The 27,109-nt window shown below is 45.9% G+C and overlaps 1 protein-coding gene across 2 annotated transcripts in view; it reads left to right on the top strand.

Moving 5' to 3' along the window:
* GADL1 (glutamate decarboxylase like 1) overlaps positions 1–27,109 on the top strand; it is a 386,628-nt gene that overhangs the window by 263,131 nt on the left and 96,388 nt on the right. The gene's annotated exons all lie outside the window — the stretch shown is intronic.

The raw sequence follows: 27,109 nt of genomic DNA, 5'->3' as shown, positions 1-27,109 counted from the left end.
TCGAAAAGAGTAAGAAATATTTTTTATATTATTTTTTAGGTAGGGACTCTGTGGTTGATTTACTAAAACTGGAGAGTACAAAATCTGGGACAGCTGTCCATGGTAGTCAATCCGCTTCTAACTTCAGCTTGTCCAATTATGCTTTGAAAAAAAAAACTGGAAGCTGATTGGTTTCTATTCAGAGCAGCACCAGTTTTTGCACTCTCTAGTTTTAGTAAATCAACCCCTGTGTGAATGGGAACACATAACAAATATAAAGTGGGATTTTCTCAAACCCAACCTTTTCTGAAAAAGTGGAAATGCACTTTCAAGTGGAAATATAAGCAAAATAAAAATTACCTAAGTGATATGTAAAATGGGAGGAGCGGCGTGCTGATGTCACCGCGTTATACGCCAGTCCTGGAAGTAACGGGCGGTAGCTGAGAGACGGCCAGCTCATGTGTGTTTTTATGGCCATTGTATTATCCGGATAATGTGAGTGTATACCTGCTTATTTTGACAATAAATCTCAAAGGGTTTTATGCTATGTGAGCATTTTCTTTCCTATATGTGAAACGGCTTATTGTTGCCTGATATCCCGTGGCTGAGAGTGAGTGATTGTATTCCTTCCATCCTGAGTGTCAACCCTGACGATTAATTATTGCGTTTCTGGGTCCCATGTAATAGGGACCTAGAGTTCTGGCAAGCAGCCAGAGATTTTTTTGGTGGTGGTATTGGTTATACTTCACAGTACATTCCATAGGATAGGGTGTGTGTTGGATTTTATCACTGAGATTTCGTTGACACGTTTGCATGCATCTCTTTAGTTCTGGATTGGATGCTTTATATGGACTATAATTTGTTTGGATTAAATTAGTCAATAATTAATTTTGCCATCACTAATTAATTAGTTTAATATTTTTTTTAATTAATTAATTTATTAATTCAATTTTCTCAGTTGATTTTTTTTCACTAATTATCATGTCATATGAAATTGTGGTTTATATTTGGTAGTGTTTCACACATTTATGGGTGTAGGTGGTTCATATTATTTTTAATATCAAGGATTTTTAATTAGAATTGTTTTATTGCACAGGTGATTAATTTATTCACTTTAGTAATCAATTATAAAAAAAAATGTTTTAATCATTTGCTAGCACAGCTCCTTATATTTAGAGACATATGTAATATGGTCTTTCACTACCATGAACACATAAGTCTTTTTGTATGTGCCCTTAGCTTCATTTACCTGTTGATACTGCCAGTTGATCTGTTGTTTTTTAATTTACAGTAGGTGCCACCGATATTGTGTTTCCACCGCGATGGGATGGGATTGCACTGGAAATCACTGCTGCGAGCTGTGCTTCTCACTCTCGCCACCCCCACGAGATGCCGCACATCCATAGGAATGTTTTGGGGGCAGCGAGCAGGAGGAGCATCATAGCTCGGTGATGGCTCTCGCGATGGGGCTCACGGGGGTCAATCTCACTGCTAACAGTGGTGAGATTGACACAATATCGGCAGAACCCACTGTACATCTTTATCAGCCATGACATCACCGATGCATGCGCACTACATTGTCAATGGAGGGCATGCCATCCATTGAGAAAGCTGTTCAATGGGCGTGACTTCTGCGTACATGCCCTGGAGTGACGTCATTGTGGCTCGGCCATTGAAACAACCTGAGCCGGTGAACTCGGAAGGAAGACTGGAATCCCTGTCAGTGGTGACAGGACACAGCTGGAGGAATCCGTTTCTTAGGTAAGACTGTCATAATGTGTTAGTATGTAGTGCATACTAACACATTATGTCATTATCTTCCAGGAAGATCTTTTTTTTAAGATCTCTTTTTAACATCCGATTTAAAACCTTTATCCCAAAAGCAAAAAACATACATGTTGCTGTAACTAGTAGTAGTTAGTTACATTTAACTGAATTTATTCTCTGGTGTTGAAGCTTTGTAGCTTATTCAAGACACTTTTTCAGTTCTAATGAGTATCAGGAAGTACCCCAAAATAGGTAGTACAGACATCTTAAAGGAATTGTAAAGTTAGAATTTTTTTTATCTTAATGCATTCCCCCAGCCCCCCTAATACTTACCTGAGCCCCTTCTCTGTCCAAAAGTGTCTTGGCCATTTGAGACTCTCCTTCCTAACTAGCTCCCACTGCTGTCAATCAAAGTCAGTCAGCCAATCAGAAGGAAGGGGGGCCTGGCCAGGTTCGGGCTCCGTGTCTGAATGGACACCAGGAGCTGTGATTCGGCTCAGGTGCCACCATAGCAATCTGCTTTCTGTGGGGGTACTCAAAGGAGGGAGGGGCCTGGAGAGCTGAAGAGGGACCGGATAAGATGAAGATCTGAGCTGCTCTGTGCAAATCTATTGCAACAGGGCAAGTAAGTATAACATGTTTGTTGTTTTTAATAGAACAAAAAAAACAAAACTTTACAATCAATTTAATTCAATTAGGAGGTAGATGTTGATTGTTCTAGGTACATAATCCCATCCTTGGTGTCTGGAAGGCTTCATAGGTGTTAAACTTCCAAATTACAGAGTGAAGTAGTTAATTGTTGTGAAAACACAAGGGAAAAATACATTGAAGCAGCATTATGTTAGAAGACAGCCACACCTGTTGAAGGAGGGTGGCTCTTAAGGCAGATGGCCTCATTCACACCTCTTACAAACCAGTTGTCCCCTCTGTCAAAGATGTGCAACTCATTGCAACCATGGCATCCACTGGTTAGTAGGGGCGGACTGACCATTTGGCCACTCGGGTACTGCCCGAGGGCTCCAGGCCACTAGAGGTCCCCATCAGAGTTGCCAGCCTCAGTAAAACCATGGAAAGTATGTAAAAATATGTGTTTTTTTTACATCTGTCTCTGAAATGTCCCTTACCAACATCCTCTTGGTCTAAAAATCCTGAGATTATAGCTGCCCCACCTCTCCAGTACCTTCTCTGCTAATAGAAACATGTCTGTGTATACTGTGTGTACATGTATGTGTATACTGTGTGATTGTATACTGTGTGTGTGTATACCGTGTGGCCCCATAATCTCCTATTGCCAGGGGGCCCCATAATCTCCTATTGCCTGGGGCCCCATGAGTTGTCAGTCCGCCCCTGCTGGTTAGTTGCAATATATTATCTTTTCTTCTTGGGTTTAAATAAACTTTATTTATTGTGCCACAGACAAGAATCTTGCAAACACATACATTTCAAGATAAGGGTCATTTAAAAAAATATTAAACTCTTCCATAATATGTGCTTTACTGGACATGAAATATAGACATAACGTTAACACTTTGTCTAAGCCTAACATAACGAGAATTAAATTACTTGAGTATTACTTAGCAGCCAGGAACTTTTGATACAGTTAACAAAGGTTTTACCCCCTTCATGACCAAAGCATGTTTTGCTATTCAGCCCCATGCTAGTTTAACTGGCAATTGCATGGTCAAGCAACAGTGTGAGCAAATTATATTTTTATCTTTTTTTTCATACAAATAGAGCTTTCTTTTGGTGGTATTTGATCTTGATCGGCGATCGCCATGTTTTTTTTTTTTTTTTGCGATATAGTTGAGAAAAGAGTATAGAAAAAAGTATAGCATCTACAAACTATGGTATAAAGTATCTCACAAAAGTGGATAAACCTCCTCACATTTTTGTAAATATTTTATTATATCTTTTCCTGTGAAAACACTGCAGAAATGACACTTTGCTACAATGTAAAGTAGTGAGTGTACAGCTTGTACAGTTTACATTTTGCTGTCTCCTCAAAATAACTCAATACATAGCCATTAATGTCTAAACAGCTGGCAACAAACGTGAGTACACCCCTAAGTGAAAATGTCCAAATTGAGTCCAATTAGCCATTTTCCCTCCCAGGTGTCATGGGACTTAGTGTCACAAGGTCTCAGGTGTGAATGGGGAGCAGGTGTGTTAAATTTTGTGTCACTGCTCTCACTCTGTCATACTGGTTACTGGAAGTTCAACATGGCACCTTATGACAGACAACTCCCTGAGGATCTGAAGAAAATAATTGTTACTCTACGTAAAGATGGCCTAGGCTATAAGAAGATTACCAAGACCCTGAAACTGAGCTACAGCACAGTGACCAAGACCATACAGCCATTTAACAGAACAGTTTCCACTCAGAACAGGCCTCGCCATGGTCGACCAAAGAAGTTGAGTGCACATGCTCAGCGTCATATTCAGAGGTTGTCTTGGGGAAATAGGCATATGAGTGCTGCCAGCATTGGGTGGGGGGTCAGCCTGTCAGTGCTCAGACCATATGCCGCACACTGCATCAAATTGGTCTGCATGGCTGTCGTCCTGGAAGGAAGCCTCTTCTAAAAATGATGCACAAGAAAGCCTGTAAAAAGTTTGCTGAAGACAAACAGACTAAGGACATGGATTATGATGTCCTGTGGTCTGATAAGACCAATATAATCTTATTTTTAGATGGTGTGAAGCATGTTGCAGCAACCAGGTGAGGAGTACAAAGACAAGTGTGTCTTGTCTACAGTCAAGCATGATAGTGGGAGTGTCATGGTCTGGGACTGATTGAGTGTTGCCGGCACTGGGGAGCTACAGTTCATTGTGGGAACCATGAATGCAAACATGTACTCTGACTTACTGAAATTAGCTGCCAAACTCGTGCAGTGTCTGATCACGCAGCACAGGTCAGCAGGGACCACACTCACACAGGACCCAAACCTGGAAAACGGGCCAAGACATACCAGTACAATATCCAGCCTGGAGCCTGCGCTCACTAACAGTACAACTGCTGTGGGTGGGTGGCAAGCAGATAAAGAATGCATCAGCTAAAATACATGACATGCAATGTAAACAACATACAAAAGTATATAAAGTGCAATGATCGGATGTATGCACTGTCCAACATATAGAGATTGAATTACTAAATGAAAATAGGATATTCATTTTGCACAGGAATTTTACCCTTAGCCTAGTGAATCAGGTGAAGCTCTGTTGGATTCTATAGTTTGCTCATGTGTAAGCAAAAATTACTGTTTTCCTTCCATGTAATTGATTATCCTCCGCAAAATGAATTTTTCACAACATTCATTGAGCTAAGGAAAACTTCCCACACAAAGTGAAAATTCCCTTGCAAAATTAAAAATCGGTTTGCCTTTAATAAATCAACACCGTAGTGTGTAGGGGTTAGGCATACATAGCACACGAGAAATTGCCTGTAGCATTTATATTTGTATATATGTATATATATATATATATATATATATATATATATATATACCGTATATACTCGAGTATAGGCCGACCCGAATATAAGCCGAGGCCCCCAATTTACCCCCCAAAAAACTGGCAAACTTATTGACTCGTGTATAAGCCGAGGGTGAGACATGCCTGTCCATCCCTGTGTGTGTTTCCGTCCATCCCTGTGTGTCCGTCCATCCCTGTGTGTCCGTCCATCCCTGTGTGTCCGTCCATCCCTGTGTGTCCGTCCATCCATCCCTGTGTGTGTGTGTGTCCATCCATCCATCCATCCCTGTGTGTGTGTGTCTCCATCCATCCATCCATCCATCCCTGTGTGTGTGTGTCTCCATCCATCCATCCATCCATCCCTGTGTGTGTGTGTCTCCATCCATCCATCCATCCATCCATCCCTGTGTGTGTCTCCATCCATGTGTGTGTGTGTGTGTGTGTGTGTGTGTGTGTGTGTGTGTGTGTGTGTGTCCAGCCTACCTTTGTCCCGAGCCTCCGTCCCGTGCCTTGCCTCCTTGCCTCCGTCCCGTGCCGTGCCTTGCATCCGTCCCGTGTCGTGCCTTGCCTTGCCCCCGTCCCGTCCCGTCCCGTGCCGTGCCGTCCCGTGCCCTCTTCGTCGGCGGCCATTGTAAAGTTCAAAAGCTGCGCCACCGCCTTCGCCTGTGATAGGCGGAACACTGAATTTCCCAGCAGCCTGTGTTCCGCCTATCACAGACGTCGTATCATCCTCGTCCGTAGTACGAGGATGATACGATGTCCGTGATAGGCGGAACACAGGCTGCTGGGAAATTCAGTGTTCCGCCTATCACAGGCGAAGGCGGAGCCGGAGGCGCGGCTTTTGAATAGAATGGCCGCTGTCTGTCTGCTCGACACGCTGATCGAGCGGGCAGACAGCGATGACTCGAGTATAAGCCGAGGGGGGCACTTTCAGCCTCAAAAAAGAGGCTGAAAATCTCGGCTTATACTCGAGTATATACGGTACTCACCAGGACTACTTCTTCCATAGTCTAGCACCTTCCCATTTGGCCTATAGCAATATGACATCATTCAGAATGCGCCACTCATGCGAGCCCCTGGGTGACACACAGCATGGCGATTGGTGGTGCGCTGTCCCTCAGACATAGCGTAGCACTAAAAACAGTAAAGAACTTATGATGTAGGCTCTTTACCTTGTGATCAGCTGTGTCCAATCACAGCTGATCACAGTGTAAACAGGAAATGCAGTTTATTGGCATTCCTCTCCCAACGCTGACAGTGCGTGAGGAGAGGAGAGCCGATGAGCGTCATTCCTCAGTGGGGACATCTGTATTGATTATCAGTGCCCCATCAGTGATGTCTGTCAGTGCCCATCAGTGATGCATGTCAGTGCTGCCAATCAGTCCCCATCAGTGATGCCTGTCAGTGCCCATCAGTACCTCTTATCATTGGCGCCTATCAATGCTCATCGGTGCCTCCTATCAGTGCCCATAAGTGCTGTCTATTAGTGCTGCATACCAGTGCCCACTGGTGCTGCATATCAGTGCCTCATCATCAGTGCACATCAGTGCCACCTCATCAGTGCCTCCTCATCAGTGTCACCCATCAGTGCCACCTATCAGTGCCTTTCACTGCGCCTATTAGTGCCCACCGGTGCCTCCTATCAGTGCCCATAAGTGCTGTCTATCAGTGCCTATCAGTGCCACCTATCAGTGCCCATCAGTGCTGCCTACCAGTGCTGCATACCAGTGCCTCCTCATCAGTGCCCATCAGTGCCACCTCATCAGTGCCACCTCATCAGTGCAGCCTATCAACACCCATCAGTGTAGCCTCATCAACGCACATCAGTGAAGGAAACTAAGAAAAACGTTTGGTCTTTTTTTGTTTGTTTAGCAAAAAAAAAAAAAAAAAAACAGCGGTGATTAAATACCACCAAAATAAAGCTCTGTCGCAAAAAAAAATCCAAAAATGTTGTTTGGATACAGCGTTGCATGACCGCGCAATTGTCAGTCAAATTCTGACAGCGCTGAAAGCTGAAAAGTGACTTGGGCAAGAAGGGGGTGAAAGTGCCCAGTACTGACCTGGTTAAATGTGAATTTAAGCACAGGACATACATGACGGGGTGGAAGTAATTACCAGACTAGAATAGGTTAAGTCAGGTGCTGGTCAGATAAAAAGAACTTGCTCTTACCGTATTTGAGGAGTCATGGGGAAATGGGAAGGAGCCGTGTGATAGTAGTGTGGGGATGGAGCAGAGGATGGAGCAGAGGCACATCAGTCTGAGGCAGAAATCGCAGTGGAACATCGTCGGTCTAGCCGGGTGCTGCGTTTCCTGCGTTAGAGAGGAAATTAGTGAATAAGAACAGCTATTACGCCAGCCCAGAGCTGCTGCAGAGATACATAGCACTGACTGGGTCCAGAGTCAGATTGCATCATCTCTGCAAGGGGTGAGGCAGGACCCCCTCAACCGAGGCCTGCCTCCACAGGGGCTCGGAGGTCTAGGCCTCCTGAGTGCCTTAGTCCAGATAATACCCCTGGGCTGATGACGTCATCAAGGAGAGCCAGAGCAGCAGAGAACGGAGCCCTCAAGGGGATGTCAGTCCACCACTGCAGGATTCACCTGCGTTGCCTAGGAAGGGGAACCGGTGGAGGCCACACGGGCAGGTGGTGACACAAGCGGCAGAGGCGCCAAGCAACTCGGAGGAGGGGGAGCAGGCGGTGTATCCCCTAGAGGAGGTGGGGGTGTCGAGATCAGTGGCTGGAGGGTCTTCTTGTCCACTGCAGCCTGGTAAGTCAGCTGTTCCTTCTCTTCTATGTCTGTCACGTACCTGGTGGTTGAGCCCACGGATGCTGGGAGCGGCTACTCGTATTCCTCCGGCACAGGAACTCCTGGTAGAGGATACAGAGGTTCTAGAGCACAGAAGGGGCACAAGTGCCAAGCAGGACACAGGTGTAAAGCTCCGGGTGCAGGAGAGGAGCAGATGCAGCAGGAACAGCGACCAGCAAGCGATGAGATCAGCAGAAGACGCACACGCTGGAGCAGCGGGGAAGGTGTTCTGTAGTACGGCTCCTCATGTCAGACCCGTAAGCAGGTAAGGCAGGATACCAGAAGACTGGCACCGTGGAGGGACAGCAGACTGGATAACGTGGTGAACAAGCCGGGTCAGGAACAGGCAGGCAGGTAGGTACCGAATCAGCAGGCAGAAGAATCGTCAGACAAGCCGGGGTCAGAGGCAGGCAGCAAACAAGGGGTCGTCAGGATAAGCCGGGTCACAGGAACGAGCAGGAAGTAAGCAGGAGCAGAGGGGTCACGACAGGAACGCTGTAGACCGGACAGCAAGGAGGCAAGGCAACAGGTCCCCTTAAGTAACCCCTTTGGCGCCAAGGGCCGTCACGGCGCGCTCCCGCGCGCTCCCGCGCGCGCTCCCGCGTGCACGCGCACGCCCGCGCGCTCCCGCGGATCCGCGGACCCGCGAGCGCCCAGCAACACCAGCGCGCACCCGCGTGCGCCCAATAGCATTAACGCGCACCCGCGTGCGCCCATCAGGACATCTGCGCACCAGCATGCGCCCACCAGGACATCTGCGCACCCGCGTGCGCCCACCTATGTTGGCGCGCACCCGCGTGCGCCCACCTGCGTTGGCGCGCACCCGCGTGCGCCGACAGACATTCATGACAGGGGCTTTGCAGCCCGAACCTTCCGTAGCGGACAGGTGGCTGGGCTGACCTTCTTGACATTGCCCCCCCCAAGGGGCAGCCCCCGGATGCCCAACTGGGCCAGCTTAACTGGGTGCGCTCTCTTGAAGGCCCGGATGAGCTTTTCAGCATGAATATTACTTTCCGGCTCCCAAGAATTATCTTCAGGACCGTATCCTTTCCATTTCACGAGGTACTGGACCTGTCCCCGTCTCTTCCTGCAGTCCAGAATCGACTCTACTTCGAATTCGACTTCTCCGTCGATCAGGACAGGTTCAGGTGGACCAACGTCTCTGCCAACGAAGGGATCTGGGACAGCGGGTTTAAGAAGAGCCACATGGGAAACCGGATGGACCCGGAAAGACTCTGGTAGTTGCAACTCGTATGCTACACTGTTGATCTTCCTTTTAACCGGAAAAGGACCAATGAACTTTGGACCCAGTTTCCTGGAGGGGCATGCCAGCTTTAGGTTCAGGGTTGACAGCCAAACTTGATCCCCAGGCTCCAGGCTAAGTTCCCCTCTCCTCTTTTTATCAAAGATCCGTTTGTAATATTCCTGAGTTCTGGACATTGTTTCCCGAAGAAGCTTGTTGTTGTTGCTGAAGAAGGTCAAAGTTTCCTGAACGGCAGGTACCGAACATTCCGGGAGATTATTTGTTAGAAACAGGGGGTGAAATCCGTAATTTGCAAAGAAAGGGGTTTGCTTGGTGGTGGAGTGGACAGAATTATTGTAGGCAAACTCAGCGAGAGGTAAGAGGGAGACCCAATCATCTTGAGAAAAAGATGAGAAGCAACGTAAGTACTGTTCCAAAGTTTGATTTGTTCTTTCCGTCTGGCCATTAGTCTGCGGATGATAAGCAGAGGAAAAGGAAAGGTTGATCTCCAGGGAACCACATAACGCCCTCCAGAATCTTGAAGTAAACTGTACCCCCCGATCCGAGACAATGTCCGCAGGGATCCCATGAAGCCTCACAATTTCTCTAACAAAAATCTTAGCAGTCTCAGCAGCGGAGGGGGTACCTTTCATGGGAAGGAAGTGTGCCATCTTTGAGAGCCTGTCCACAACTACGAAGATGGTAGAATGGTCTTCAGAAAGAGGCAGTTCAACAATAAAATCCATGGAGATCATCCTCCATGGTCTTTCAGGGACAGGCAGGGGTTTCAGCAGACCCCAGACCTTGGATCTGCTGCCCTTGTTTCTTGAGCAGACCGTGCAGGATTCCACATAATTCTTGCAGTCCTTTGCCAGTTGTGGCCACCAAAAGGTCCGCTGCAGGAGTTCAAGTGATTTGATTACCCCGAAATGACCGGCCAACTTATGGTCATGGCAGGCGCTGAGAACAGCTACCCGTACCCCCTGGGGTACAAAGATCTTGTCCAGATGCCACAAAAGATTGTCTCTTGCCTGCAGAGTGACACCAGAAGGAGGAGAGGCATGGAGAGAGGCCCGTTTAATCTGGTCCAACAGGTCTTCCTGAAGTAAAAGGAAATTCCCGGAAGATAGGATAGTATCCGGGGGAGAAGAGGCTTCAGGTCCGCAAAACATCCTCGAGAGGGCATCTGGCTTGGTATTTTTCGACCCAGGTCTGTAGGTTATATGAAAAGAAAATCGAGTAAAAAAGAGTGCCCACCTGGCCTGACGTGGTTTTAGCCTCTTCGCGACCTTCAGGTACTCGAGATTCTTGTGATCTGTAAAAATGAGGATGGGGTGTGCTGCTCCTTCCAGAAGGTACCTCCATTCCTCGAGTGCCGATTTGATAGCCAACAGCTCCCGATCTCCCACATCATAATTCCTTTCGGCTTCCGAAAGCTTGCGGGAGAAAAATGCCACCGGATGCAGGAGGGCCTTGGAACCTTGCCTCTGTGAAAGAATAGCCCCAACCGCAATTTTAGAAGCGTCGACCTCTAAGATGTAGGGTAGAGCTGGATCAGGGTGCTTTAGGATTGATGCCGAGGTGAACAGCTTCTTGAGGGCCACAAAAGCCTCCTGAGCTTCGGGTGTCCAGTGGAACCGATAGCCCTGCTTCGTGAGCTTCGTGATGGGGGAGATTATGGTAGAGAACCCCCTGATGAATTTCCGGTAAAAGTTGGCGAAGCCCACGAAACGTTGAACGCCCTTCTTATCAGAGGGAGCAGGCCAATCCAGAATGGCGGAAACCTTTTGTGGGTCCATTTGAATGCCTTCCACAGAGATAATCAAGCCCAGAAACTGAATACTCTGCTGTTCAAACACACATTTTTCTGGTTTTGCGTACAGGCTATGACAACGTAATCTGATTAACACCTTCTTGACGTGCTCACGGTGCTCGGACAGAGAAGAGGAAAAGATCAAGATGTCGTCAAGGTAAATTATAACAAACAAGTCAAGATAGTCCCTGAAAATGTCATTCACGAAGTGCTGGAATGTAGCAGGTGCATTGCATAGCCCAAAGGGCATGACCAGGTACTCAAAGTGCCCGAACCGGGTGCGAAAGGCAGTCTTCCACTCATCGCCACTTCGGATACGAATCAAGTTATAGGCCCCGCGGAGATCCAGCTTAGTAAATACCGCCGCCGTCCCTAGTCTCTGGAATAGTTCAGGTACCAGAGGTAGAGGGTACCGATTCTTGATAGTTATTTTATTCAGTTCCCGATAATCAACACAGGGGCGCAGAGAGTGGTCTTTCTTCTCTACAAAGAAGATTCCGGCTCCCGCGGGGGAGGTAGAAGGTCGGATGAATCCCCTTTCCAAGTTCTCGTCAATATACGTCTTCAAGGTGCCCAACTCCAGCTCAGTTAGAGGAAAAATCCTTCCGAAAGGGATTTCGGCCCCCGGAAGGAGCTCAATCGGACAATCGTAAGGTCTATGTGGCGGGAGAGTTTCGGCACCTTTCTTGTTGAAAACGTCCAAAAACTCGTGGTAGGTCTCAGGGACAGATTGGAGAATCTCCTTGTCAGCTTCCAGGCACAACAAAGAAGGGGGAGTATCGGTAGGCTTAATCAAGCAATGCTGGTTGCAGTAGGGAGAGGAGAAGTTAATCTTCCCGGTGCACCAGTCCACTTGAGGGTTATGGGCCTTCAACCAGGGCAAGCCAAGGATGATTGGGAATAAGGGAGAATCAATAATGTCCAGGCATAAAAGTTCTTGATGGTTCTCCAAGATGGTAGTCAACAGGGGTCTTGTTTCCTGAGTAACTGGCCCGGACTTAAGAACAGATCCGTCGGCCAGGTGTACTGAAAGTCCTTTCGCCCGTGGACGCAGGGGAACGTGGTTCTTGATGGCAAAAGTCAAGTCCATGAAGCCACTGCAGGCTCCAGAATCAATAATTGCAGTGGCCCGAATACTCCTTCCTGGAAGCTGTAAGAGAGCGGAAACAGCCAGATGAGAAGCATAATCAGGTAAGGTGGGTACAGGTACAGGGGTAGTGGCTTGGCACTTACGGAGCTTGGCTGGGCAGGTCCTTACATAGTGTCCTGGTTCCCCGCAGTACAGGCATAGATTATTAGTCCTCCTACGCAGACGTTCTTCCGGCGTGAGAGAGGGCCGTAGGAGACCAAGTTGCATAGGTTCGGAGGAATCGGAGGAAGAAGACACCGGAGCAGAGGAAGCTGGCTGAGGGTAACTGGGGACTCGTGGAAGCATCCAAACTGGACGGGAAGGACCGGCAGAGCGTTCTGATCTCCGTTCTCTTAATCTCCTGTCGATCTGTATGGAGAGGTTAATGAGAGCTTCTAAAGTCTCTGGGATGCCCACACGGGCCAGCTCGTCCTTTAAGTTTTCAGAGAGACCTGCACGAAATTGGAAGCGCAGGGCGGCGTCATTCCAGTTGGTGTCGGCACTCCACCGCCTGAACTCAGTTACATAGTCCTCTACAGGTCTTCGGCCCTGCTGTAAGGAGTGCAAGGCCGCTTCTGCGGTAGCTGTCAACTGAGGGTCCTCATAAAGTTGGGACATTGCCAGGAAGAAGGAGTCCAAGTTATCAAGAGAGGCATGCTTCTGCTCGAGAAGACGGTGGGCCCAGGACTGAGGCTCCCCTAGTAACAAGGAGATGACGAACCCCACCTTGGTGGCTTCAAGAGAGAAAGTCCGGGGTTGCAAGGCGAAGAATAAACCGCAGGCATTACGGAATGCCCTGAATTTGCTTCGATCCCCTGAGAACCTCTCAGGCGTGGGGACCCTTGGTTCGGGTGGCATCATTACCACGGACGGAGGGGGAGCTGAACCTGATGAAGGTGGGGAAGATGCCGACAAAGCCTGAACTTGACCCTCCAGACGGTTGTACCCTTCTTGTAAGTTCTTCACAGCCTGAGTGAGACCGGCAAGGTGGCGGCAAAGTTCATCCATCGGGGAAGCTCCCGACGTGGGCTCGGACATGGCTGTCCGGTACTGTCACATACCTGGTGGTTGAGCCCACGGATGCTGGGAGCGGCTACTCTTATTCCTCCGGCTCAGGAACTCCTGGTAGAGGATACAGAGGTTCTAGAGCACGGAAGGGGCACAAGTGCCAAGCAGGACACAGGTGTAAAGCTCCGGGTGCAGGAGAGGAGCAGATGCAGCAGGAACAGCGACCAGCAAGCGATGAGATCAGCAGAAGACGCACACGCTGGAGCAGCGGGGAAGGTGTTCTGTAGTACGGCTCCTCACGTCAGACCCGTAAGCAGGTAAGGCAGGATACCGGAAGACTGGCACCGTGGAGGGACAGCAGACTGGATAACGTGGTGAACAAGCCGGGTCAGGAACAGGCAGGCAGGTAGGTACCGAATCAGCAGGCAGAAGAATCGTCAGACAAGCCGGGGTCAGAGGCAGGCAGCAAACAAGGGGTCGTCAGGATAAGCCGGGTCACAGGAACGAGCAGGAAGTAAGCAGGAGCAGAGGGGTCACGACAGGAACGCTGTAGACCGGACAGCAAGGAGGCAAGGCAACAGGTCCCCTTAAGTAACCCCTTTGGCGCCAAGGGCCGTCACGGCGCGCTCCCGCGCGCCCGCGCGCGCTCCCGCGGATCCGCGGACCCGCGAGCGCCCAGCAACACCAGCGCGCACCCGCGTGCGCCCAATAGCATTAACGCGCACCCGCGTGCGCCCATCAGGACATCTGCGCACCCGCGTGCGCCCACCAGGACATCTGTGCACCCGCGTGCGCCCACCTATGTTGGCGCGCACCCGCGTGCGCCCACCTGCATTGGCGCGCACCCGCGTGCGCCCACCTGCGTTAACGCGCACCCGCGTGCGCCGACAGACATTCATGACAGGGGCTTTGCAGCCCGAACCTTCCGTAGCGGACAGGTGGCTGGGCTGACCTTCTTGACAATGTCTCTTAGGATTCTCCAATACATAGTGTTACTGTGGGGAGTAGGAGTGATCAGTGTCCCACGGGATGGGGGGGGTGCCTGGAGTTGGGGGTGGGGCTATGAGATTCCCTGCGGGAGTTACTGTGCCACTTTGAGAGTGTAGTGTCGCCCCAGTTAGGCCATGTCCCCCCCTCAGGTTAGGGAGTCTCCTGTCACAGTTGGTACTGCCCCTCAGAAGGAGCTGGAGGAGGTGGTCATGGTAACACAGACAGATAAGGATGAGTTTGTGGAATTTTTTTCAAAATTGAACTTAGATCGGAGGAAGCCGAATGAAAGAAAAAAGGAGGAGAAAGAAAATAGGAGGTATAGGCTTATTCCGCGTACATTCGCAAATTGGTTACAGACATTTGCGATCTTTGCGAGAGTGATAGGGAAAAAAGGCCCCGAGAATTATTGGCTTTGTTTTGCTACTTAGAGGCCATCAGTAAAGTGCACAGGGTGTATGGGGTCCTGGCATGGCTCCTATATGATGAGCAATTTCGCCAGCGGAAGGCCATTCGTCCCTCCAACCGGTGGGATCACAAATATATCAGTCCATGGATGAAGTTGATGATTTCTTCCAGGGCTATGGATCAGTTTTTTCCTGGGGGGGCAGTGATGCTTCCACCTCTGGATTGCCGGGCCCTAGGAGAATGGGGGTATGCTGGCAGTTTAACAAGGGAACATGTTGGTTTGGCAGCTCGTGATGATTCTAGCACGAATGCTCAGGGTGCAGCGTTGCCCATCCCCTCATGCATTGTTTTAAATAGGGAAAGGGTCGAGCCGGTAATGTCACTGATTTTTCTAAGTAGGTATCAGTGGGCCTTTTGAAGTCAGGGTTTAGGGAAGGTTTTCACATTCCCAGTGCAGGAGGTTCCTCCTGTTTCCGAGAATTTACGGTCAGCGATTTTGCATCAAGATGTGTTGTGTTGGCCAAACTGTTCAAGAGAGTTGCGTTGGTTCGCATGGCAGGCCCATTTCCTGATCCGTCATTGTCAGGGCTGGGGGTTTCCCCATTGGGTGTGTTTCCGAAGAAGGAGCTGGGCAGTTTAGGATGATTCACCATCTTTCTTACCCCAAGGGCAGCTCATTGAATGATTGTATTGACCAGCAGGTTTGTGCGGTTACCTATACATCTTTTGATGCTGTCGTCTCTTGGGTTAGGAAGTATGTTAAGGGATTCCCCTATGGCAAAATCCGATGTTGAATCGGCATTCTGGCTGCTGCCAGTACATTCCCAATGTTTTTACATACTAGGGTGTTGTTGGCAAGGGTCTTACTTTGTAGATTGTTGCTTACTGATGGGCTGTTCCATCTCTTGTGCCCTGTTTGAAGCATTTAGTTTGTTTCTGGAATGGGCTGCTATGGAGGTAGCGGGGTGAACTCGGTCATTCATTATTTGGACTACTTCCTGTGCATTGGTCCACTGAAGGCCAGATGTTATGGGATATTACCAGGGACGTTGCAGCACCTACCCGAGGTATTCGGTATTCCGTTAGCTGCTGACAATACTGAAGGACCAACCATGAAGTTGTTTTTTCTTGGGATAACCATCAATTCGGTGGCCATGGAATATAGACTGCCTAATGATAAATTGGTGGCCCTTAGGCGGGAGGTGACTCAAGCGAGTGGCCAACAGAAGATTTGATTAAAAGAGTTGCGATCATTATTAGGCAAGCTGAATTTTGCTTTCAGAATTATTCCCAAATCTTCTCTAGGAGGTTTTCAGCGGTAGCATGCAGTGCCGGGGTTCCCAGTCATTATGTGAGGCTGTCCAGGACTCTGCAGGATGATCTTAGGGTCTGGGACCTGTTTCTGGAATCCTTTAATGGTCATTCACTGTGGCAGTCTAGACCGGTCAGCAATGCAGATTTTGTCCTTTTCACAGACGTGGCAGGGTCGTTAGTTTATGGTACTAACTTTCAAGGGCAATGGAATGCGGATCCATGGCCAACGGCTTGGTGGGAGGCTGGGTTCCTAAAAAACGTGGTTCTATTGGAGCCGTTTCCCAAAGTTCAATACAACTAAGGTGCTGTCAAGAGCTCTAATCAAGAGCGTTCAATTTTGCCGGCCCTTTCCACCTGTAGTGCGGAGGCATTTTAAAACTATTTGTGTTGGGTAGGCAGGAAATTAGCAAAAAAACCTTTTCTTTTTCTGTTTGACATGTAAGGGCTGTATCCAAAGTTATCACATTACGATTCACAGTTTCAGGGTTACTATACAACATGAGGTATTTGAGAAAACGGTGGGACCCATCTCAGGTATGGAGTCTTCCTCCTCGGTCTGGTCCAGTCTAAACTACAGAGTAGTAACCTGTAATGCGGATTGGAGCTGCAGTATTTATAATGTTTATATTTTATTTTGGTTTTGAGTTACCGTATTTGTTGGCGTGTAACACACACTTTTTTCCCTTAAAATCAGGGGAAATCATGGGTGCGGGTTATACGCCGATCCCCCACTGATCTGTGCTGTCTGTGGAGTGCCACCAACATTAGCTGAGCCGAGTGTACTGTGTACTCGGCTCCGCTCGCAGTAACGCCCAGTCCCACCTCTTAGCCTTTACGTCCTGCCATTGGACCGGTGTTGTGTCCATCATAGGAGCCGGGCCAAGGGGCGGTATGTGGGCGTTAATGCGAGAGTAGCTGAGTACACGAGTACACTCGGCTCGGTCTATGTCAGCGGTGTTAGGAGCCGAAGATCTTGGCGGTGGGGGTGGCGGCGCTAAATTCGAAATGAAAACATGCTGCAATTTTGAGGAAGGCTGCAGGTGGACAGTGGAAGGCTGCAGGTGGACAGTGGAAGGCTGCAGGTGGACAGTGGAAGGCTGCAGTTGAACAGTGTGCAAGGCTGCAGTTGAACAGTGTGCAAGGCTGCAGATGGACAGTGTGCAAGGCTGCAGATGGACAGTGTGCAAAGCTGCATTGATGGGCATTTAAAATGTAAGTTTTTTCCTTAAACTTCCCTCCTAAACTTGGGGTGCATGTTATACACCGATAAATACATTAATAAAGGCCGAACCGGCCATTTACATCTAATACAGTGTCAGTGTCCTTATTTGGTAATAAGTGCTAGTGGTAGGTACAATTTCGATTTGGCATAGTTAGTTATCTGAACTACCCTAGTCAAGTTTATCCTAAATTACAAACATATAAATCAGCACAAAGGACATAACTTATGTTTAGTATGATCTGTCCCTTTTGCTTATTCCTCTTTTTTAGGAGAAATTTTAATTTTTTGTACCCTTCCCCCCGTTTTCATAATCTTCCAGTGCAGCAGGGGCTAATACAACTAAGGTGCTGTCAGGAGCTCTGTAGTGCGGAGGCACTTTAAAACTGTGTTGGGTAGGCAGGAAATTTGCAAAAAAATAACTTTTCTTTTTCTGTTTGACATGTAAGGGCTGTTTCCAAAGTTATCACATTACGATTCACAGTTTCAGGGTTACTTTGCAATCATAGCCACTACTCTTCTGAGCAGGTTGTAGAGATTTTTGTTTCAATTCATTACTTTGTTACTGAACTGGAATAAGTAAAGTTAGTCTATCATTCGGCATTTACACCATAATTAAATGCCCCTATCATCCTGTAGTCAAACTGTAATTGAATCCAAGATGAAAAAATAAGCTTTCAGTGAACATTTCGCAATACTTCTTGTCTACTTATCTATGGGCTTTAACCTTTTAACATATTGCACTCATTACTGCATTTAGTTCTACAGAAAACAGTTCTGCTAATGAGATTATTGTAGCAGTTAAAACTTTTGTAGCCTTGATGTTATCTGATTCAACTACACAAAATATTCAGATTTGAACTTCATTCAAGATAATAGGATGTTCTGTTAGCTATTTTTTTTCTTTTTAATTTCTTTTCTCCAAGCTTTCAGCTGTTTCGGCTGGTTTGAACTGCTCATGTCTTGTTGATATATTACATTGGGGATTACTTGAAGGATACAGAGCTAATGTGCCTATGTGTCTGAAAATAGATTTGGCTTTCAGAGCTTGTCTTCTGACCTTATAACTTAAGGACAGTTCTTTTCCACTGCAAGAGGCCAGCTCCGAGGTGTTAAAGTTGTCACAGGTGTCATTTTTTCACTGACTCATTCATTCAAGTCATCCTAGAGATGGTGCAGTTACATCAATTTTATGTTATTAGCTGGAGTTTTATTTTTAAGATCCATCAGGGAAATCTCATCTATGTCTGTCATGAATAAAAGGAACAAGTCCATTTTTCTCAATTCAAAAATCCTTGGATTTTACTTGCTTTTATATGGCTTAGCAATGAACATGTTGATGACATTTATCCTTATAAGCAGTTTTAGTTAGTATAGAAAAAGAATTTATTTCTGACACACGGCAAGCAAGAATGTAAAGAGTGCTCTTAAAGATAACCTTAAAGCTGATCTTTACCCTCTTCCGCGACTTCCTTCCACTCCATCCCCCTTCAAACCTCTGTAAGTGCACATTTTATTTTTTTTACCTTTTTTCTTATAAAAATGCCTGGCCCAGGCTCCCCGTGCATGTCAGTCATGTTTCTGACACACGGCACACATCCGTTTCTGACACAAGGCAAGCCAGAATGTAAAGAGTGCTGGACCTTCTGCTACTTTCCAGGCAGTCCTCCCCTCCTTCCATCCCCTTTATGTAATGCATTTTTTTCGTCTTTTTTTACCTTATTTTTATAAAAATGCCCATCTCTGCCTACTCATGCACTTCAGACGCCTTAGGCTGTGCTTTCCGGGATATATTTTTTGATCATTAATGTTTTTCTATTTTTTGTAAACTGATTTGATATACCATATTTATTTTTTACTCTGAAAATAGAGGGTAAACCGTGCCTGCGTGTTATATACGGAGATCAGTTTTTTTACCAACAGGGGGCAGGGATCAGGCGGTTTGCCCCGGGTGCAACCTATTGGGAGGGTGTCAGGCCGGCCAGCCTGCCTCTCCTGGCCATGGGACAGGGCTGTCAGTACACTCTACTGTTCAGAAAACATTATTGCCAGCCCTTTGTCATATACTGCTCCTCCTGTGTAACTCTCAATGTAAATCTAAGCCTCTGAATACCTTAATTAACACTGCTCGTTGTGGCTGCACTCCTCCTCACGCTCCACCTTCTCCTCGTGTGTAGCTTTTTAGCGGAGGAGGAGAGAGGTCACATGGCCATCAATGAAAGAGAGGAGAGCAGTCACATGACCAGGTCCACGAGAGAGAGAGAGCGGCATTAATGGAGGTATTTAGAATCTTTGATTTACAAAGAGAGTGACACAGGAGGAGCGGTGTATGAGAAGGGGCTGACAGTGTGGAGTTTTCTCAACTTTAGGTTTGCAGCACTGTCCCTGTCCCAGCGCTGGGAGTGTAGGGGGGGGATGTTTCTTTATAATGAAAGGGGACCGTGTACTATGCAGGGGGTCTGTGAACTATGCAGGGGGTCTGTGTACTATACAGGGGGTCTGTGTACTATGCAGGGGTCTGTGTATTATGTAGAGGGTCCATCTATTATGCAGGGGGTCCAGGTATTATGCCAGGGGGTACGTGTATTATGCTGGGGAGCTGTGTAACGTTTTTTTTCCTGAAACTTCCCTCTTAAACTTAAGGTGAGTATTATACACCTGTTCGTTTTATACGCCGATAAATATGGTAATTAAACTTTGTATTTTAATGCAAACATTTGCTACTCTCTTATGTGTTTGAAGTCCCATTACAAAGAGGGAAACTGTGTTTTTGCCTCCCAGGATATGCATGTTACATATCCCTGGAGGCATAGCTGCCTGTGTGCCATGTAAATGTTTTGACTTCAATTCGTAGAGATATTGATCCAAAATAAGTGTAGAGACAAAGAATTCAGATTTGTCTCCAATACTTGTGTGCTGCATACTTGTTCCGCATAAGTTTCCCAGAAGCTTCCCTAGAAATGTAGTTTGCTGCTCATGTGATTGGATCCTTGCTCTGAGCGGCTTTTCTTTATTTTTAATACTGGTACTGATTAATAAACTGTATAAAAAATAAAAGAACCTGTAGAGGGTAATTTTTGGCACGTACACTTGGCCACAACTAGAACCATGCAGCCAATGAGGCCCTCATAAACTCCATTCTCATAGCAGCTTAGTGGCAGAAAAAAAAAAAATTGGAATGCTACTTGGCTCTCTGCCTGGCCGCTCGCCTATCAAACAGACAGCCACAGTGTTAACAGTGCAAGCTCAGCATCCCTGAACACTGTGTGTTAGCAGTGGTCGGGCCAGGGCTTACTGGCTAAAGTTACCGAGCTTACACACACACCTAGGCAGCACTACTGCGGCCAAAACGGGCATCTTTTCTGTGAATGGGAGGCAAAAATGGTTGCTTCGGGCAGCCGACACCTCCCCCCCCCCCCCCAGCACAGTCCTGGCCAAAAGATATTTTACATCTGTTTTTGTAACTGAAGGCTAAACCTCTGCTCATTTTGGGGTATGGGCCTGTTTTCTATGAAGTTCTCTGGCATTGCCTCTGCTCAGGAGGGCTTTGTGAATTCATAAGAAATCTTAAATTACATCCTTTCCCTATCTGGTTTCATTCACTTTTTTTAAATATAGAATAAAAGAAGTCCCATTATTAGATATATTTTCCTTAGCTTTATTTTAGATTCTTGAAATGGTAAAGAGTACAGGTGTAGATGCCATAGTGAGCATAATAATATTAGCTAAGACATAATTTCTCAACACTTTTTAGTCACAGAAGCCTTTAAAGTATGCATAATCTCGAAGCATCCCAGTCTAAAATGCAAAAAAACGTAAATGTTACTTATCAATGGAAAAGATGAGCCCGGGACAATGCACACAACTGCTATGATTAAGTTTCTAAGCCCCTCTTCACACCAGAGCCCCCCTTCACATCAGAGGTTTCTCTGTCACGTCACAGGTCCCACCATTACAGTAGAGTCCTGTTTTACATCAGAGCCCCCATGACATCAGAGTCCTCCCTATACATGATATCCTCACATCACACAAGAGATACACTATCACATCAGAGTCCCAGACCACAGAGCCCCCTATTCACAGAGCCCCTCATTACAGCCCCCCAATCACGGAGTCACCTTTGCACATCAGAGCCCTTCGTTTTGGTTCCATCAGTGCTGCAGTGGGTGGGAGATGGAGGAGGTCTGGAGGAGGTGGACTTCTGTCTCCTTCTGAATGCTGTGCATGGTGTTTGCCCTGCATCTATGTCATGCATTGCTATGTCGCAAATGAGCCAGCTGCCATCACCATAGAAGAAAATGACACCATGGGTCCTGGCTCTAGAGTGACATTGGCAGTTATGGTGCACATGGACTCCCCGCCCACACCATAGCAACTCTTAACATTGATCAGGGCAAAATGGGTCCCTGCTTGTGACTTCTTGGGGGAACCTAGAAGGTTGAAAAACACTGAGCTATTGATACCTCTGTTCAGAGGAATAAAAACAAATGCCAAAAATCTCTGAAAGTGGTGTTTTTGTGCCCATGCGCATTAGCCCTTTATATGTTAAACTTTTCTTTGACTTCTCCCAGTCACACAGCCTTATCATCATAGAGCCCCCGACCACACAGTGTGCTTTTAACATCAGAGCCCTGCCTTTTGGTTCCAGCAGTGCTCCAGAGGTGGGGAGGTGGGTGAGCCAGCTTCCATCACCAGCAACAAATGACATTGTGAGTCCTGGCCCTAGAGCTCCATTTACCTGGCTCATGGATGCCCTGCCCACACCCTAGTAACATCTTACAGCGAATCAGTATAAAATGGGTCCCTGCTCATGGCACTCTGGGGGAACCCAGATGGTGTGCAGGTTGAGAAACACTGGGCTACCATATAGCTCTGTTCAGAGAAATTAAAAAATGCCAAACACCACTGAAATGGTGTTTTGTGCCCATGTGCATTAGCCCTTTATATATTTAACTTTTTCTGATGTGTAAAAACAGCTGTAGCTTTGTGGGTTGCCTACTATAGATCATAAACCATATTTCTGCATGAAAATAACCAACATTTTATAGGTATCAATACATAAACTAACAAAAAGAACATCTCAGCCCTTGACATTATTTTTTTCTTCTGCTTGCATCTGTTTCAAATGTCAAATCATTAGCAAGAAAAAAAACACCATCTCAGCCATGGCTATTCTTGTCTTTTCTTGATAGAAGGAATAAGAAGACATTATTAAGTCAGATTTCAATGCAGATTTACTCCTACAATGTTAGAAATGCTAGCAACATGTCACTGTTTTGCTCTGAAGACTGGGATATTCTGACTGTCACTATCAATATCAATCTACCAGTACTTCAGAATAAATTAGTGGAGGAGCTAAAGGACTGAAAACATTATGTACTGGAGCTGTTAGCAAAGCTCATCTTTTAATTTACACAATCAGGTTTTCTTTACAGATGTCATAACTGCCCACATATATTTTTTTAAATGGTATTTGGCAGATAGATTTAGCTAAATGCTAAATACCAATGGTTCCAATACCAATGGACAATCTAAAGATTGTCATATAAAGGGCCTGAGATCACCAGCAAGCCACTTTTAAAAGTAAATAGTCTTCATTAGTCTCTCAAAAGAGTCACGCACAAATACAGTAACTTTCTTTAGCAAAAGCAAAAGTAAAGCACCCAGTTCTCAGTCCTGGTATAAAGAAAACCATACAATAGGCTCACAGCCAGTCTCTTGGTCCCATATTGGGGTTTAGGGTTCCCAGAGAGTCCACCCTTGTTCACAGATGTGAAACCACTCCACACTACCTCATAGACACCTTCCTCTGTTGCATGTTGACAAGACCACTTCAGGACCAGAATCCCTGTAATCAAGGTTTGTAGGCTCTTCCCTCTCAAAACCGTTTGAACATGCAACATTTTGGGTTCCTATGATGATATAACAATCGAAACATTACTAAAAATCAGTCCTCTCCAACAGGCATACCCGGAACCCCTCACCTTGCATAGATAAGAACCCTTAAGTAATAACAATGTCTCTTGAGCTCTCTCTTCAAGGAACTATTAATCATATAGTGGGGAAATATATCTGCCATCCTGGGCACACTCTATACAGGATGCTAAAGTATTTTCTAAAAAGGGCATTATTATCCAAACTCACAAAATATATAAATGGTTAACAATGAAAACAAACAAGACTACAATCTCATATGAACTTTAACTTGCAACTGAATTTAGATCCATGTATGGGCTTGCTGGTTGTACACAAGTCAATCTATCAATCATGGGAAAGGCTTGCTGTCAGCAGAATACAATAGCTGCAGTGGGACTGATTCCTCATCCACATCAAATGTGTGAATGGAGGAATCGGTTCATTTTTTCTCATTCAACCCCCTGGTTGAATGAAAAGTAAATTAATGATGTATGGCCTACCTAATAATTGCAATGCAGTTGTCACAGGGATGAATCCATTTAGAAATTGTAATCCATATGGTTGTAATTTTTTGTGGCCCTGATTCAATAAGATTCTAAAAAACTATTTTATGTACTTACTTCTGGGAGAAGGGGTGTTGACAGAAAGCCTTTGATGGATACACATACATGCGCATTTTCATATTGTGTGCAAAGCATCATGGGACATGTAGTCCCAGAGTCAGACACAGAGGAGAGTGATGAGAAGAGGGAATCGCAAATCCAGAAGAGATAGCAGTGCCAGATAAATTATAATTTATATGACCGTTGGCAAAAGGATTATTGAAAAAAAAAAAAAGTATTTAGCAAACTAGACTTTGATATGTCACCAGACAAGGCTCTCCTAAGCCCTTGTACACACGGTCGGACATTCCGACAACAAAATCCGTCGGATTTTGTCCGAAACTGGTGTTGCATACACACGGTCGGACAAAGTTTTCGGAAAATTTGATCGTTCGTAACGTGATGACGTTATTTCGTTACGACGGGACTACGTTCAGGCTAGTAGCCAATAGCTTTGGTCTAGGAATTTGATCTGAGCATGCGTGGCACTTTGTCTGATCGGAATTCTCTACAAACGTTCGGACAAGGTCCGATCGGATCATGTTGTCGAAATTTTTTATAGCCCAGCTCTAAAACTTTGTTGGTTGGATATTCCGACGGAAACAGTCCGATGGAGCCCACACACGGTCGGATTATCCGACAACATGGTCCGATCGGACATTTTCCGTCGGAATGTCCGACTGTGTGTACAAGGGCTAACAGTTTTTTTTATCTTCTGTCCTTTAATCTCTCATCCTTTTTTTTAATGCATTCTGCCATTTCAGAGCAATGAAAACAGCTAAGTATTGAGTAGGAAGTATTTTTAAAGCATAACTTTGTGCTTTACAAATGTGTGGTGGTTTTCCCAGCTCAGCAAATCTCAGATTCTGGCCACCTGGACTGCCACTTCCCATTTGACAGGAATGGAGTAGTCACATGTACACAAGTCTAATCACACACATACACGCATGCACACTTCTTTGAAGAAGTTTTAGGCACATGTCCAGTGTATGATTGGACAATTATATCAAAAAGGTGTTAATGATCAATAAGATAACCTACTGTATAGGTTAAAATACAACTGCTAAATCAAACATAATCAGTTGTTTAGGAAGAATGAAACTGGGTGAGGAAAAGCCATATTCTATTAACAAGTTACGATCAATGAAGACATTTTAGAGAGGATCTCCAGTGCCCCCCAAAACTTTGAAGTCAACAACTACAAATACTGTAGTTGCTGACTTTTAATAAAAGGACACTTACCTGTGAAAGGACCCAGCACCATCCTCACTAAGGCCAATTCTGCACCAGTCTTCAGGTCCTCAGTGGCTGCATGTTTACTTTGGGAAGCTGGCTGTGATCCCTTGCGGCTTCACAGCCAGCTTCTCACAACGCATGTGCGAACCTTGCTGCACTTAGTAAATGGTCCTGCTGCCTTCTGGGACCTGTGAAATGTCCCAGATTGCTGCAGGCAAAGCAAGATGGGGCTGAACTTCTGATCTGATCTTCTAGGCGATCTGAGCAGAAGTGGGAGGAGGTAACTAGAAAAACTAGGTACCTGCTCCCCTCCCTCCAAAAAAAGTGTCCAAAAGTGCAAGAGGAGGGGGTAGGATTAGGATTTAATGTAAAAAAATCTTGTACAATGGCCAGACTTAACACAGCAACAACACAATAGCACACAACATGGTCCTACAACATCAAAAATGACTCTCCCAGGCAGACATTTCAGGGAAGATATGTGTGTGTGCTGTCCTAGCTCTTCTGCAGAATAAAACACAAACAATGTTACATTGGGGGCTAAAAATGCAGTGGTTGACCAAGAAAACGTATTGCAGCAGATGAAAGGCATACAGTATCCTGCTGACTTCCCTTTACAATCAGACCATGTTCAGTGACACCATCAGTTCAAACCTAACAGAAACCAAAGGAATCCTGGTCTACCCATGTACAATCCAAAGGATTCTGGTCAGAAGTGGTCTTTATAAAAGACTTGACACTTAACACTAGTGTGCAGAAAAGGGGCATAAGGTGTATTGGACTGATGGGTTCAAATTTGAAAACAGTGACGCATAATGGAGGTTCCTTGCAAGTTTCAGGTGGAATTTCTGTATGGAGTTGGGGATTCGGTCAGAATTAATGGTTTCTTCAATGCTGCAGCAGGATAATGACCCCAAACAGAGTGATAAAGAACTATCTTTAGCAAAGATAAGAATAAGGAGTCCTGGAAGAGAAGGTATAACACTTACAGAGCCACAATCTCAATATCACTAAGTCTGTCTATCTACAATTACATGAAGAGGCAGAAGCAACTGTGGCAATTTAAATCCACAGAAAAACTGTGATTAGTTTTCCTAGATGTTTGGAACAACCTCCTGATGAGGTCCTTAAAAATGTGCATGTAAGTGTACTAAGCAGGGTTGATGCTGTATTAAAGTGGAAGTAAACTTCCATCGATTGTTTGTACCTTTAGGTAAGCCTATAATAAAGCTTACCTATAGGTACTGTATATATCTCCTAAACGTGCACCGTTTAGGAGACAATTACTGCATATGCAGCTGATGACGTCATCAGCGCATTTGCTCTGAAGGAATGGCCACCCCGGACCAGCTCTGTGATGTCAGCCGACAGAGTGCTTCATCCTGTTGCCTGCTGAGAATTGGTCAAACTGCACTCTAGTGATCCACAGGAGAAGTACAGCCAAACAAGCTTTGGCTATACTTCTTCTTTAACGGCTTCTATTCACATATGATGGTGTTACATTAGCTGCATGCAGTTGTTTGTAGGTGAGCTTTTAAGAAGTAAAAGAAAATTCAGTAGGAACCAGTCAGTAACTTCCTAGATACACAATCTGCTTCTACTGCACCATGCAGAAAAAAATATAAATTTCTCTGCACAAGCCCCCTTACCCAATAAAAATAAACTTGTGCCTATGATAACATTACCCAGTTCCTCCACACTTGTTGCCTACACAACCACATTTTTTACACTAAATCCTGGCCAGAGATACGTCTAGATTCATTAGACCAGTCTTTAGATGGTTTTACTCACTGTGCGCACATTTTTTGTACCTAACCGGCATAGACATCTGCTGTCAAAGCCCATTCTCTTCAGATTCAATGTGTTACACATTTATAAATGACCTGCTACACATCATTGTTGTAAAGACTAGTGGTAAACTAAAGTGGACTTTTTATCAGCTAAAACAAGTTTGGTCTTATGTCTCTGACCTCTCTCATTACCAAAGCATTTTTGCAAAACAGAACTGGCATCCACTGGATCTTTTTCCATTTTATGTACTCCCCAGAGACTGTAGTTTTTACACATCCCAAGAGGTAAGCATTTGTTAGCATATTGGCTGTTGTTTATTGATCTTTTGGAGTTCAAAACAAGTCCTTGACCTATATCCTTAACTCCACTTTTGTTAAAAATATTCAAATAGTATATAAAAATGATCCACAAGCCAGTTTACAA

This window comes from Lithobates pipiens, unplaced genomic scaffold (genome assembly GCF_037356315.1).
Source record: "Lithobates pipiens isolate NorthernLeopardFrog02 unplaced genomic scaffold, aLitPip1_a1.2 Scaffold_19, whole genome shotgun sequence".
NCBI classification, from domain to species: domain Eukaryota; kingdom Metazoa; phylum Chordata; class Amphibia; order Anura; family Ranidae; genus Lithobates; species Lithobates pipiens.
This window is presented reverse-complemented; position numbering and strand designations above follow the sequence as displayed.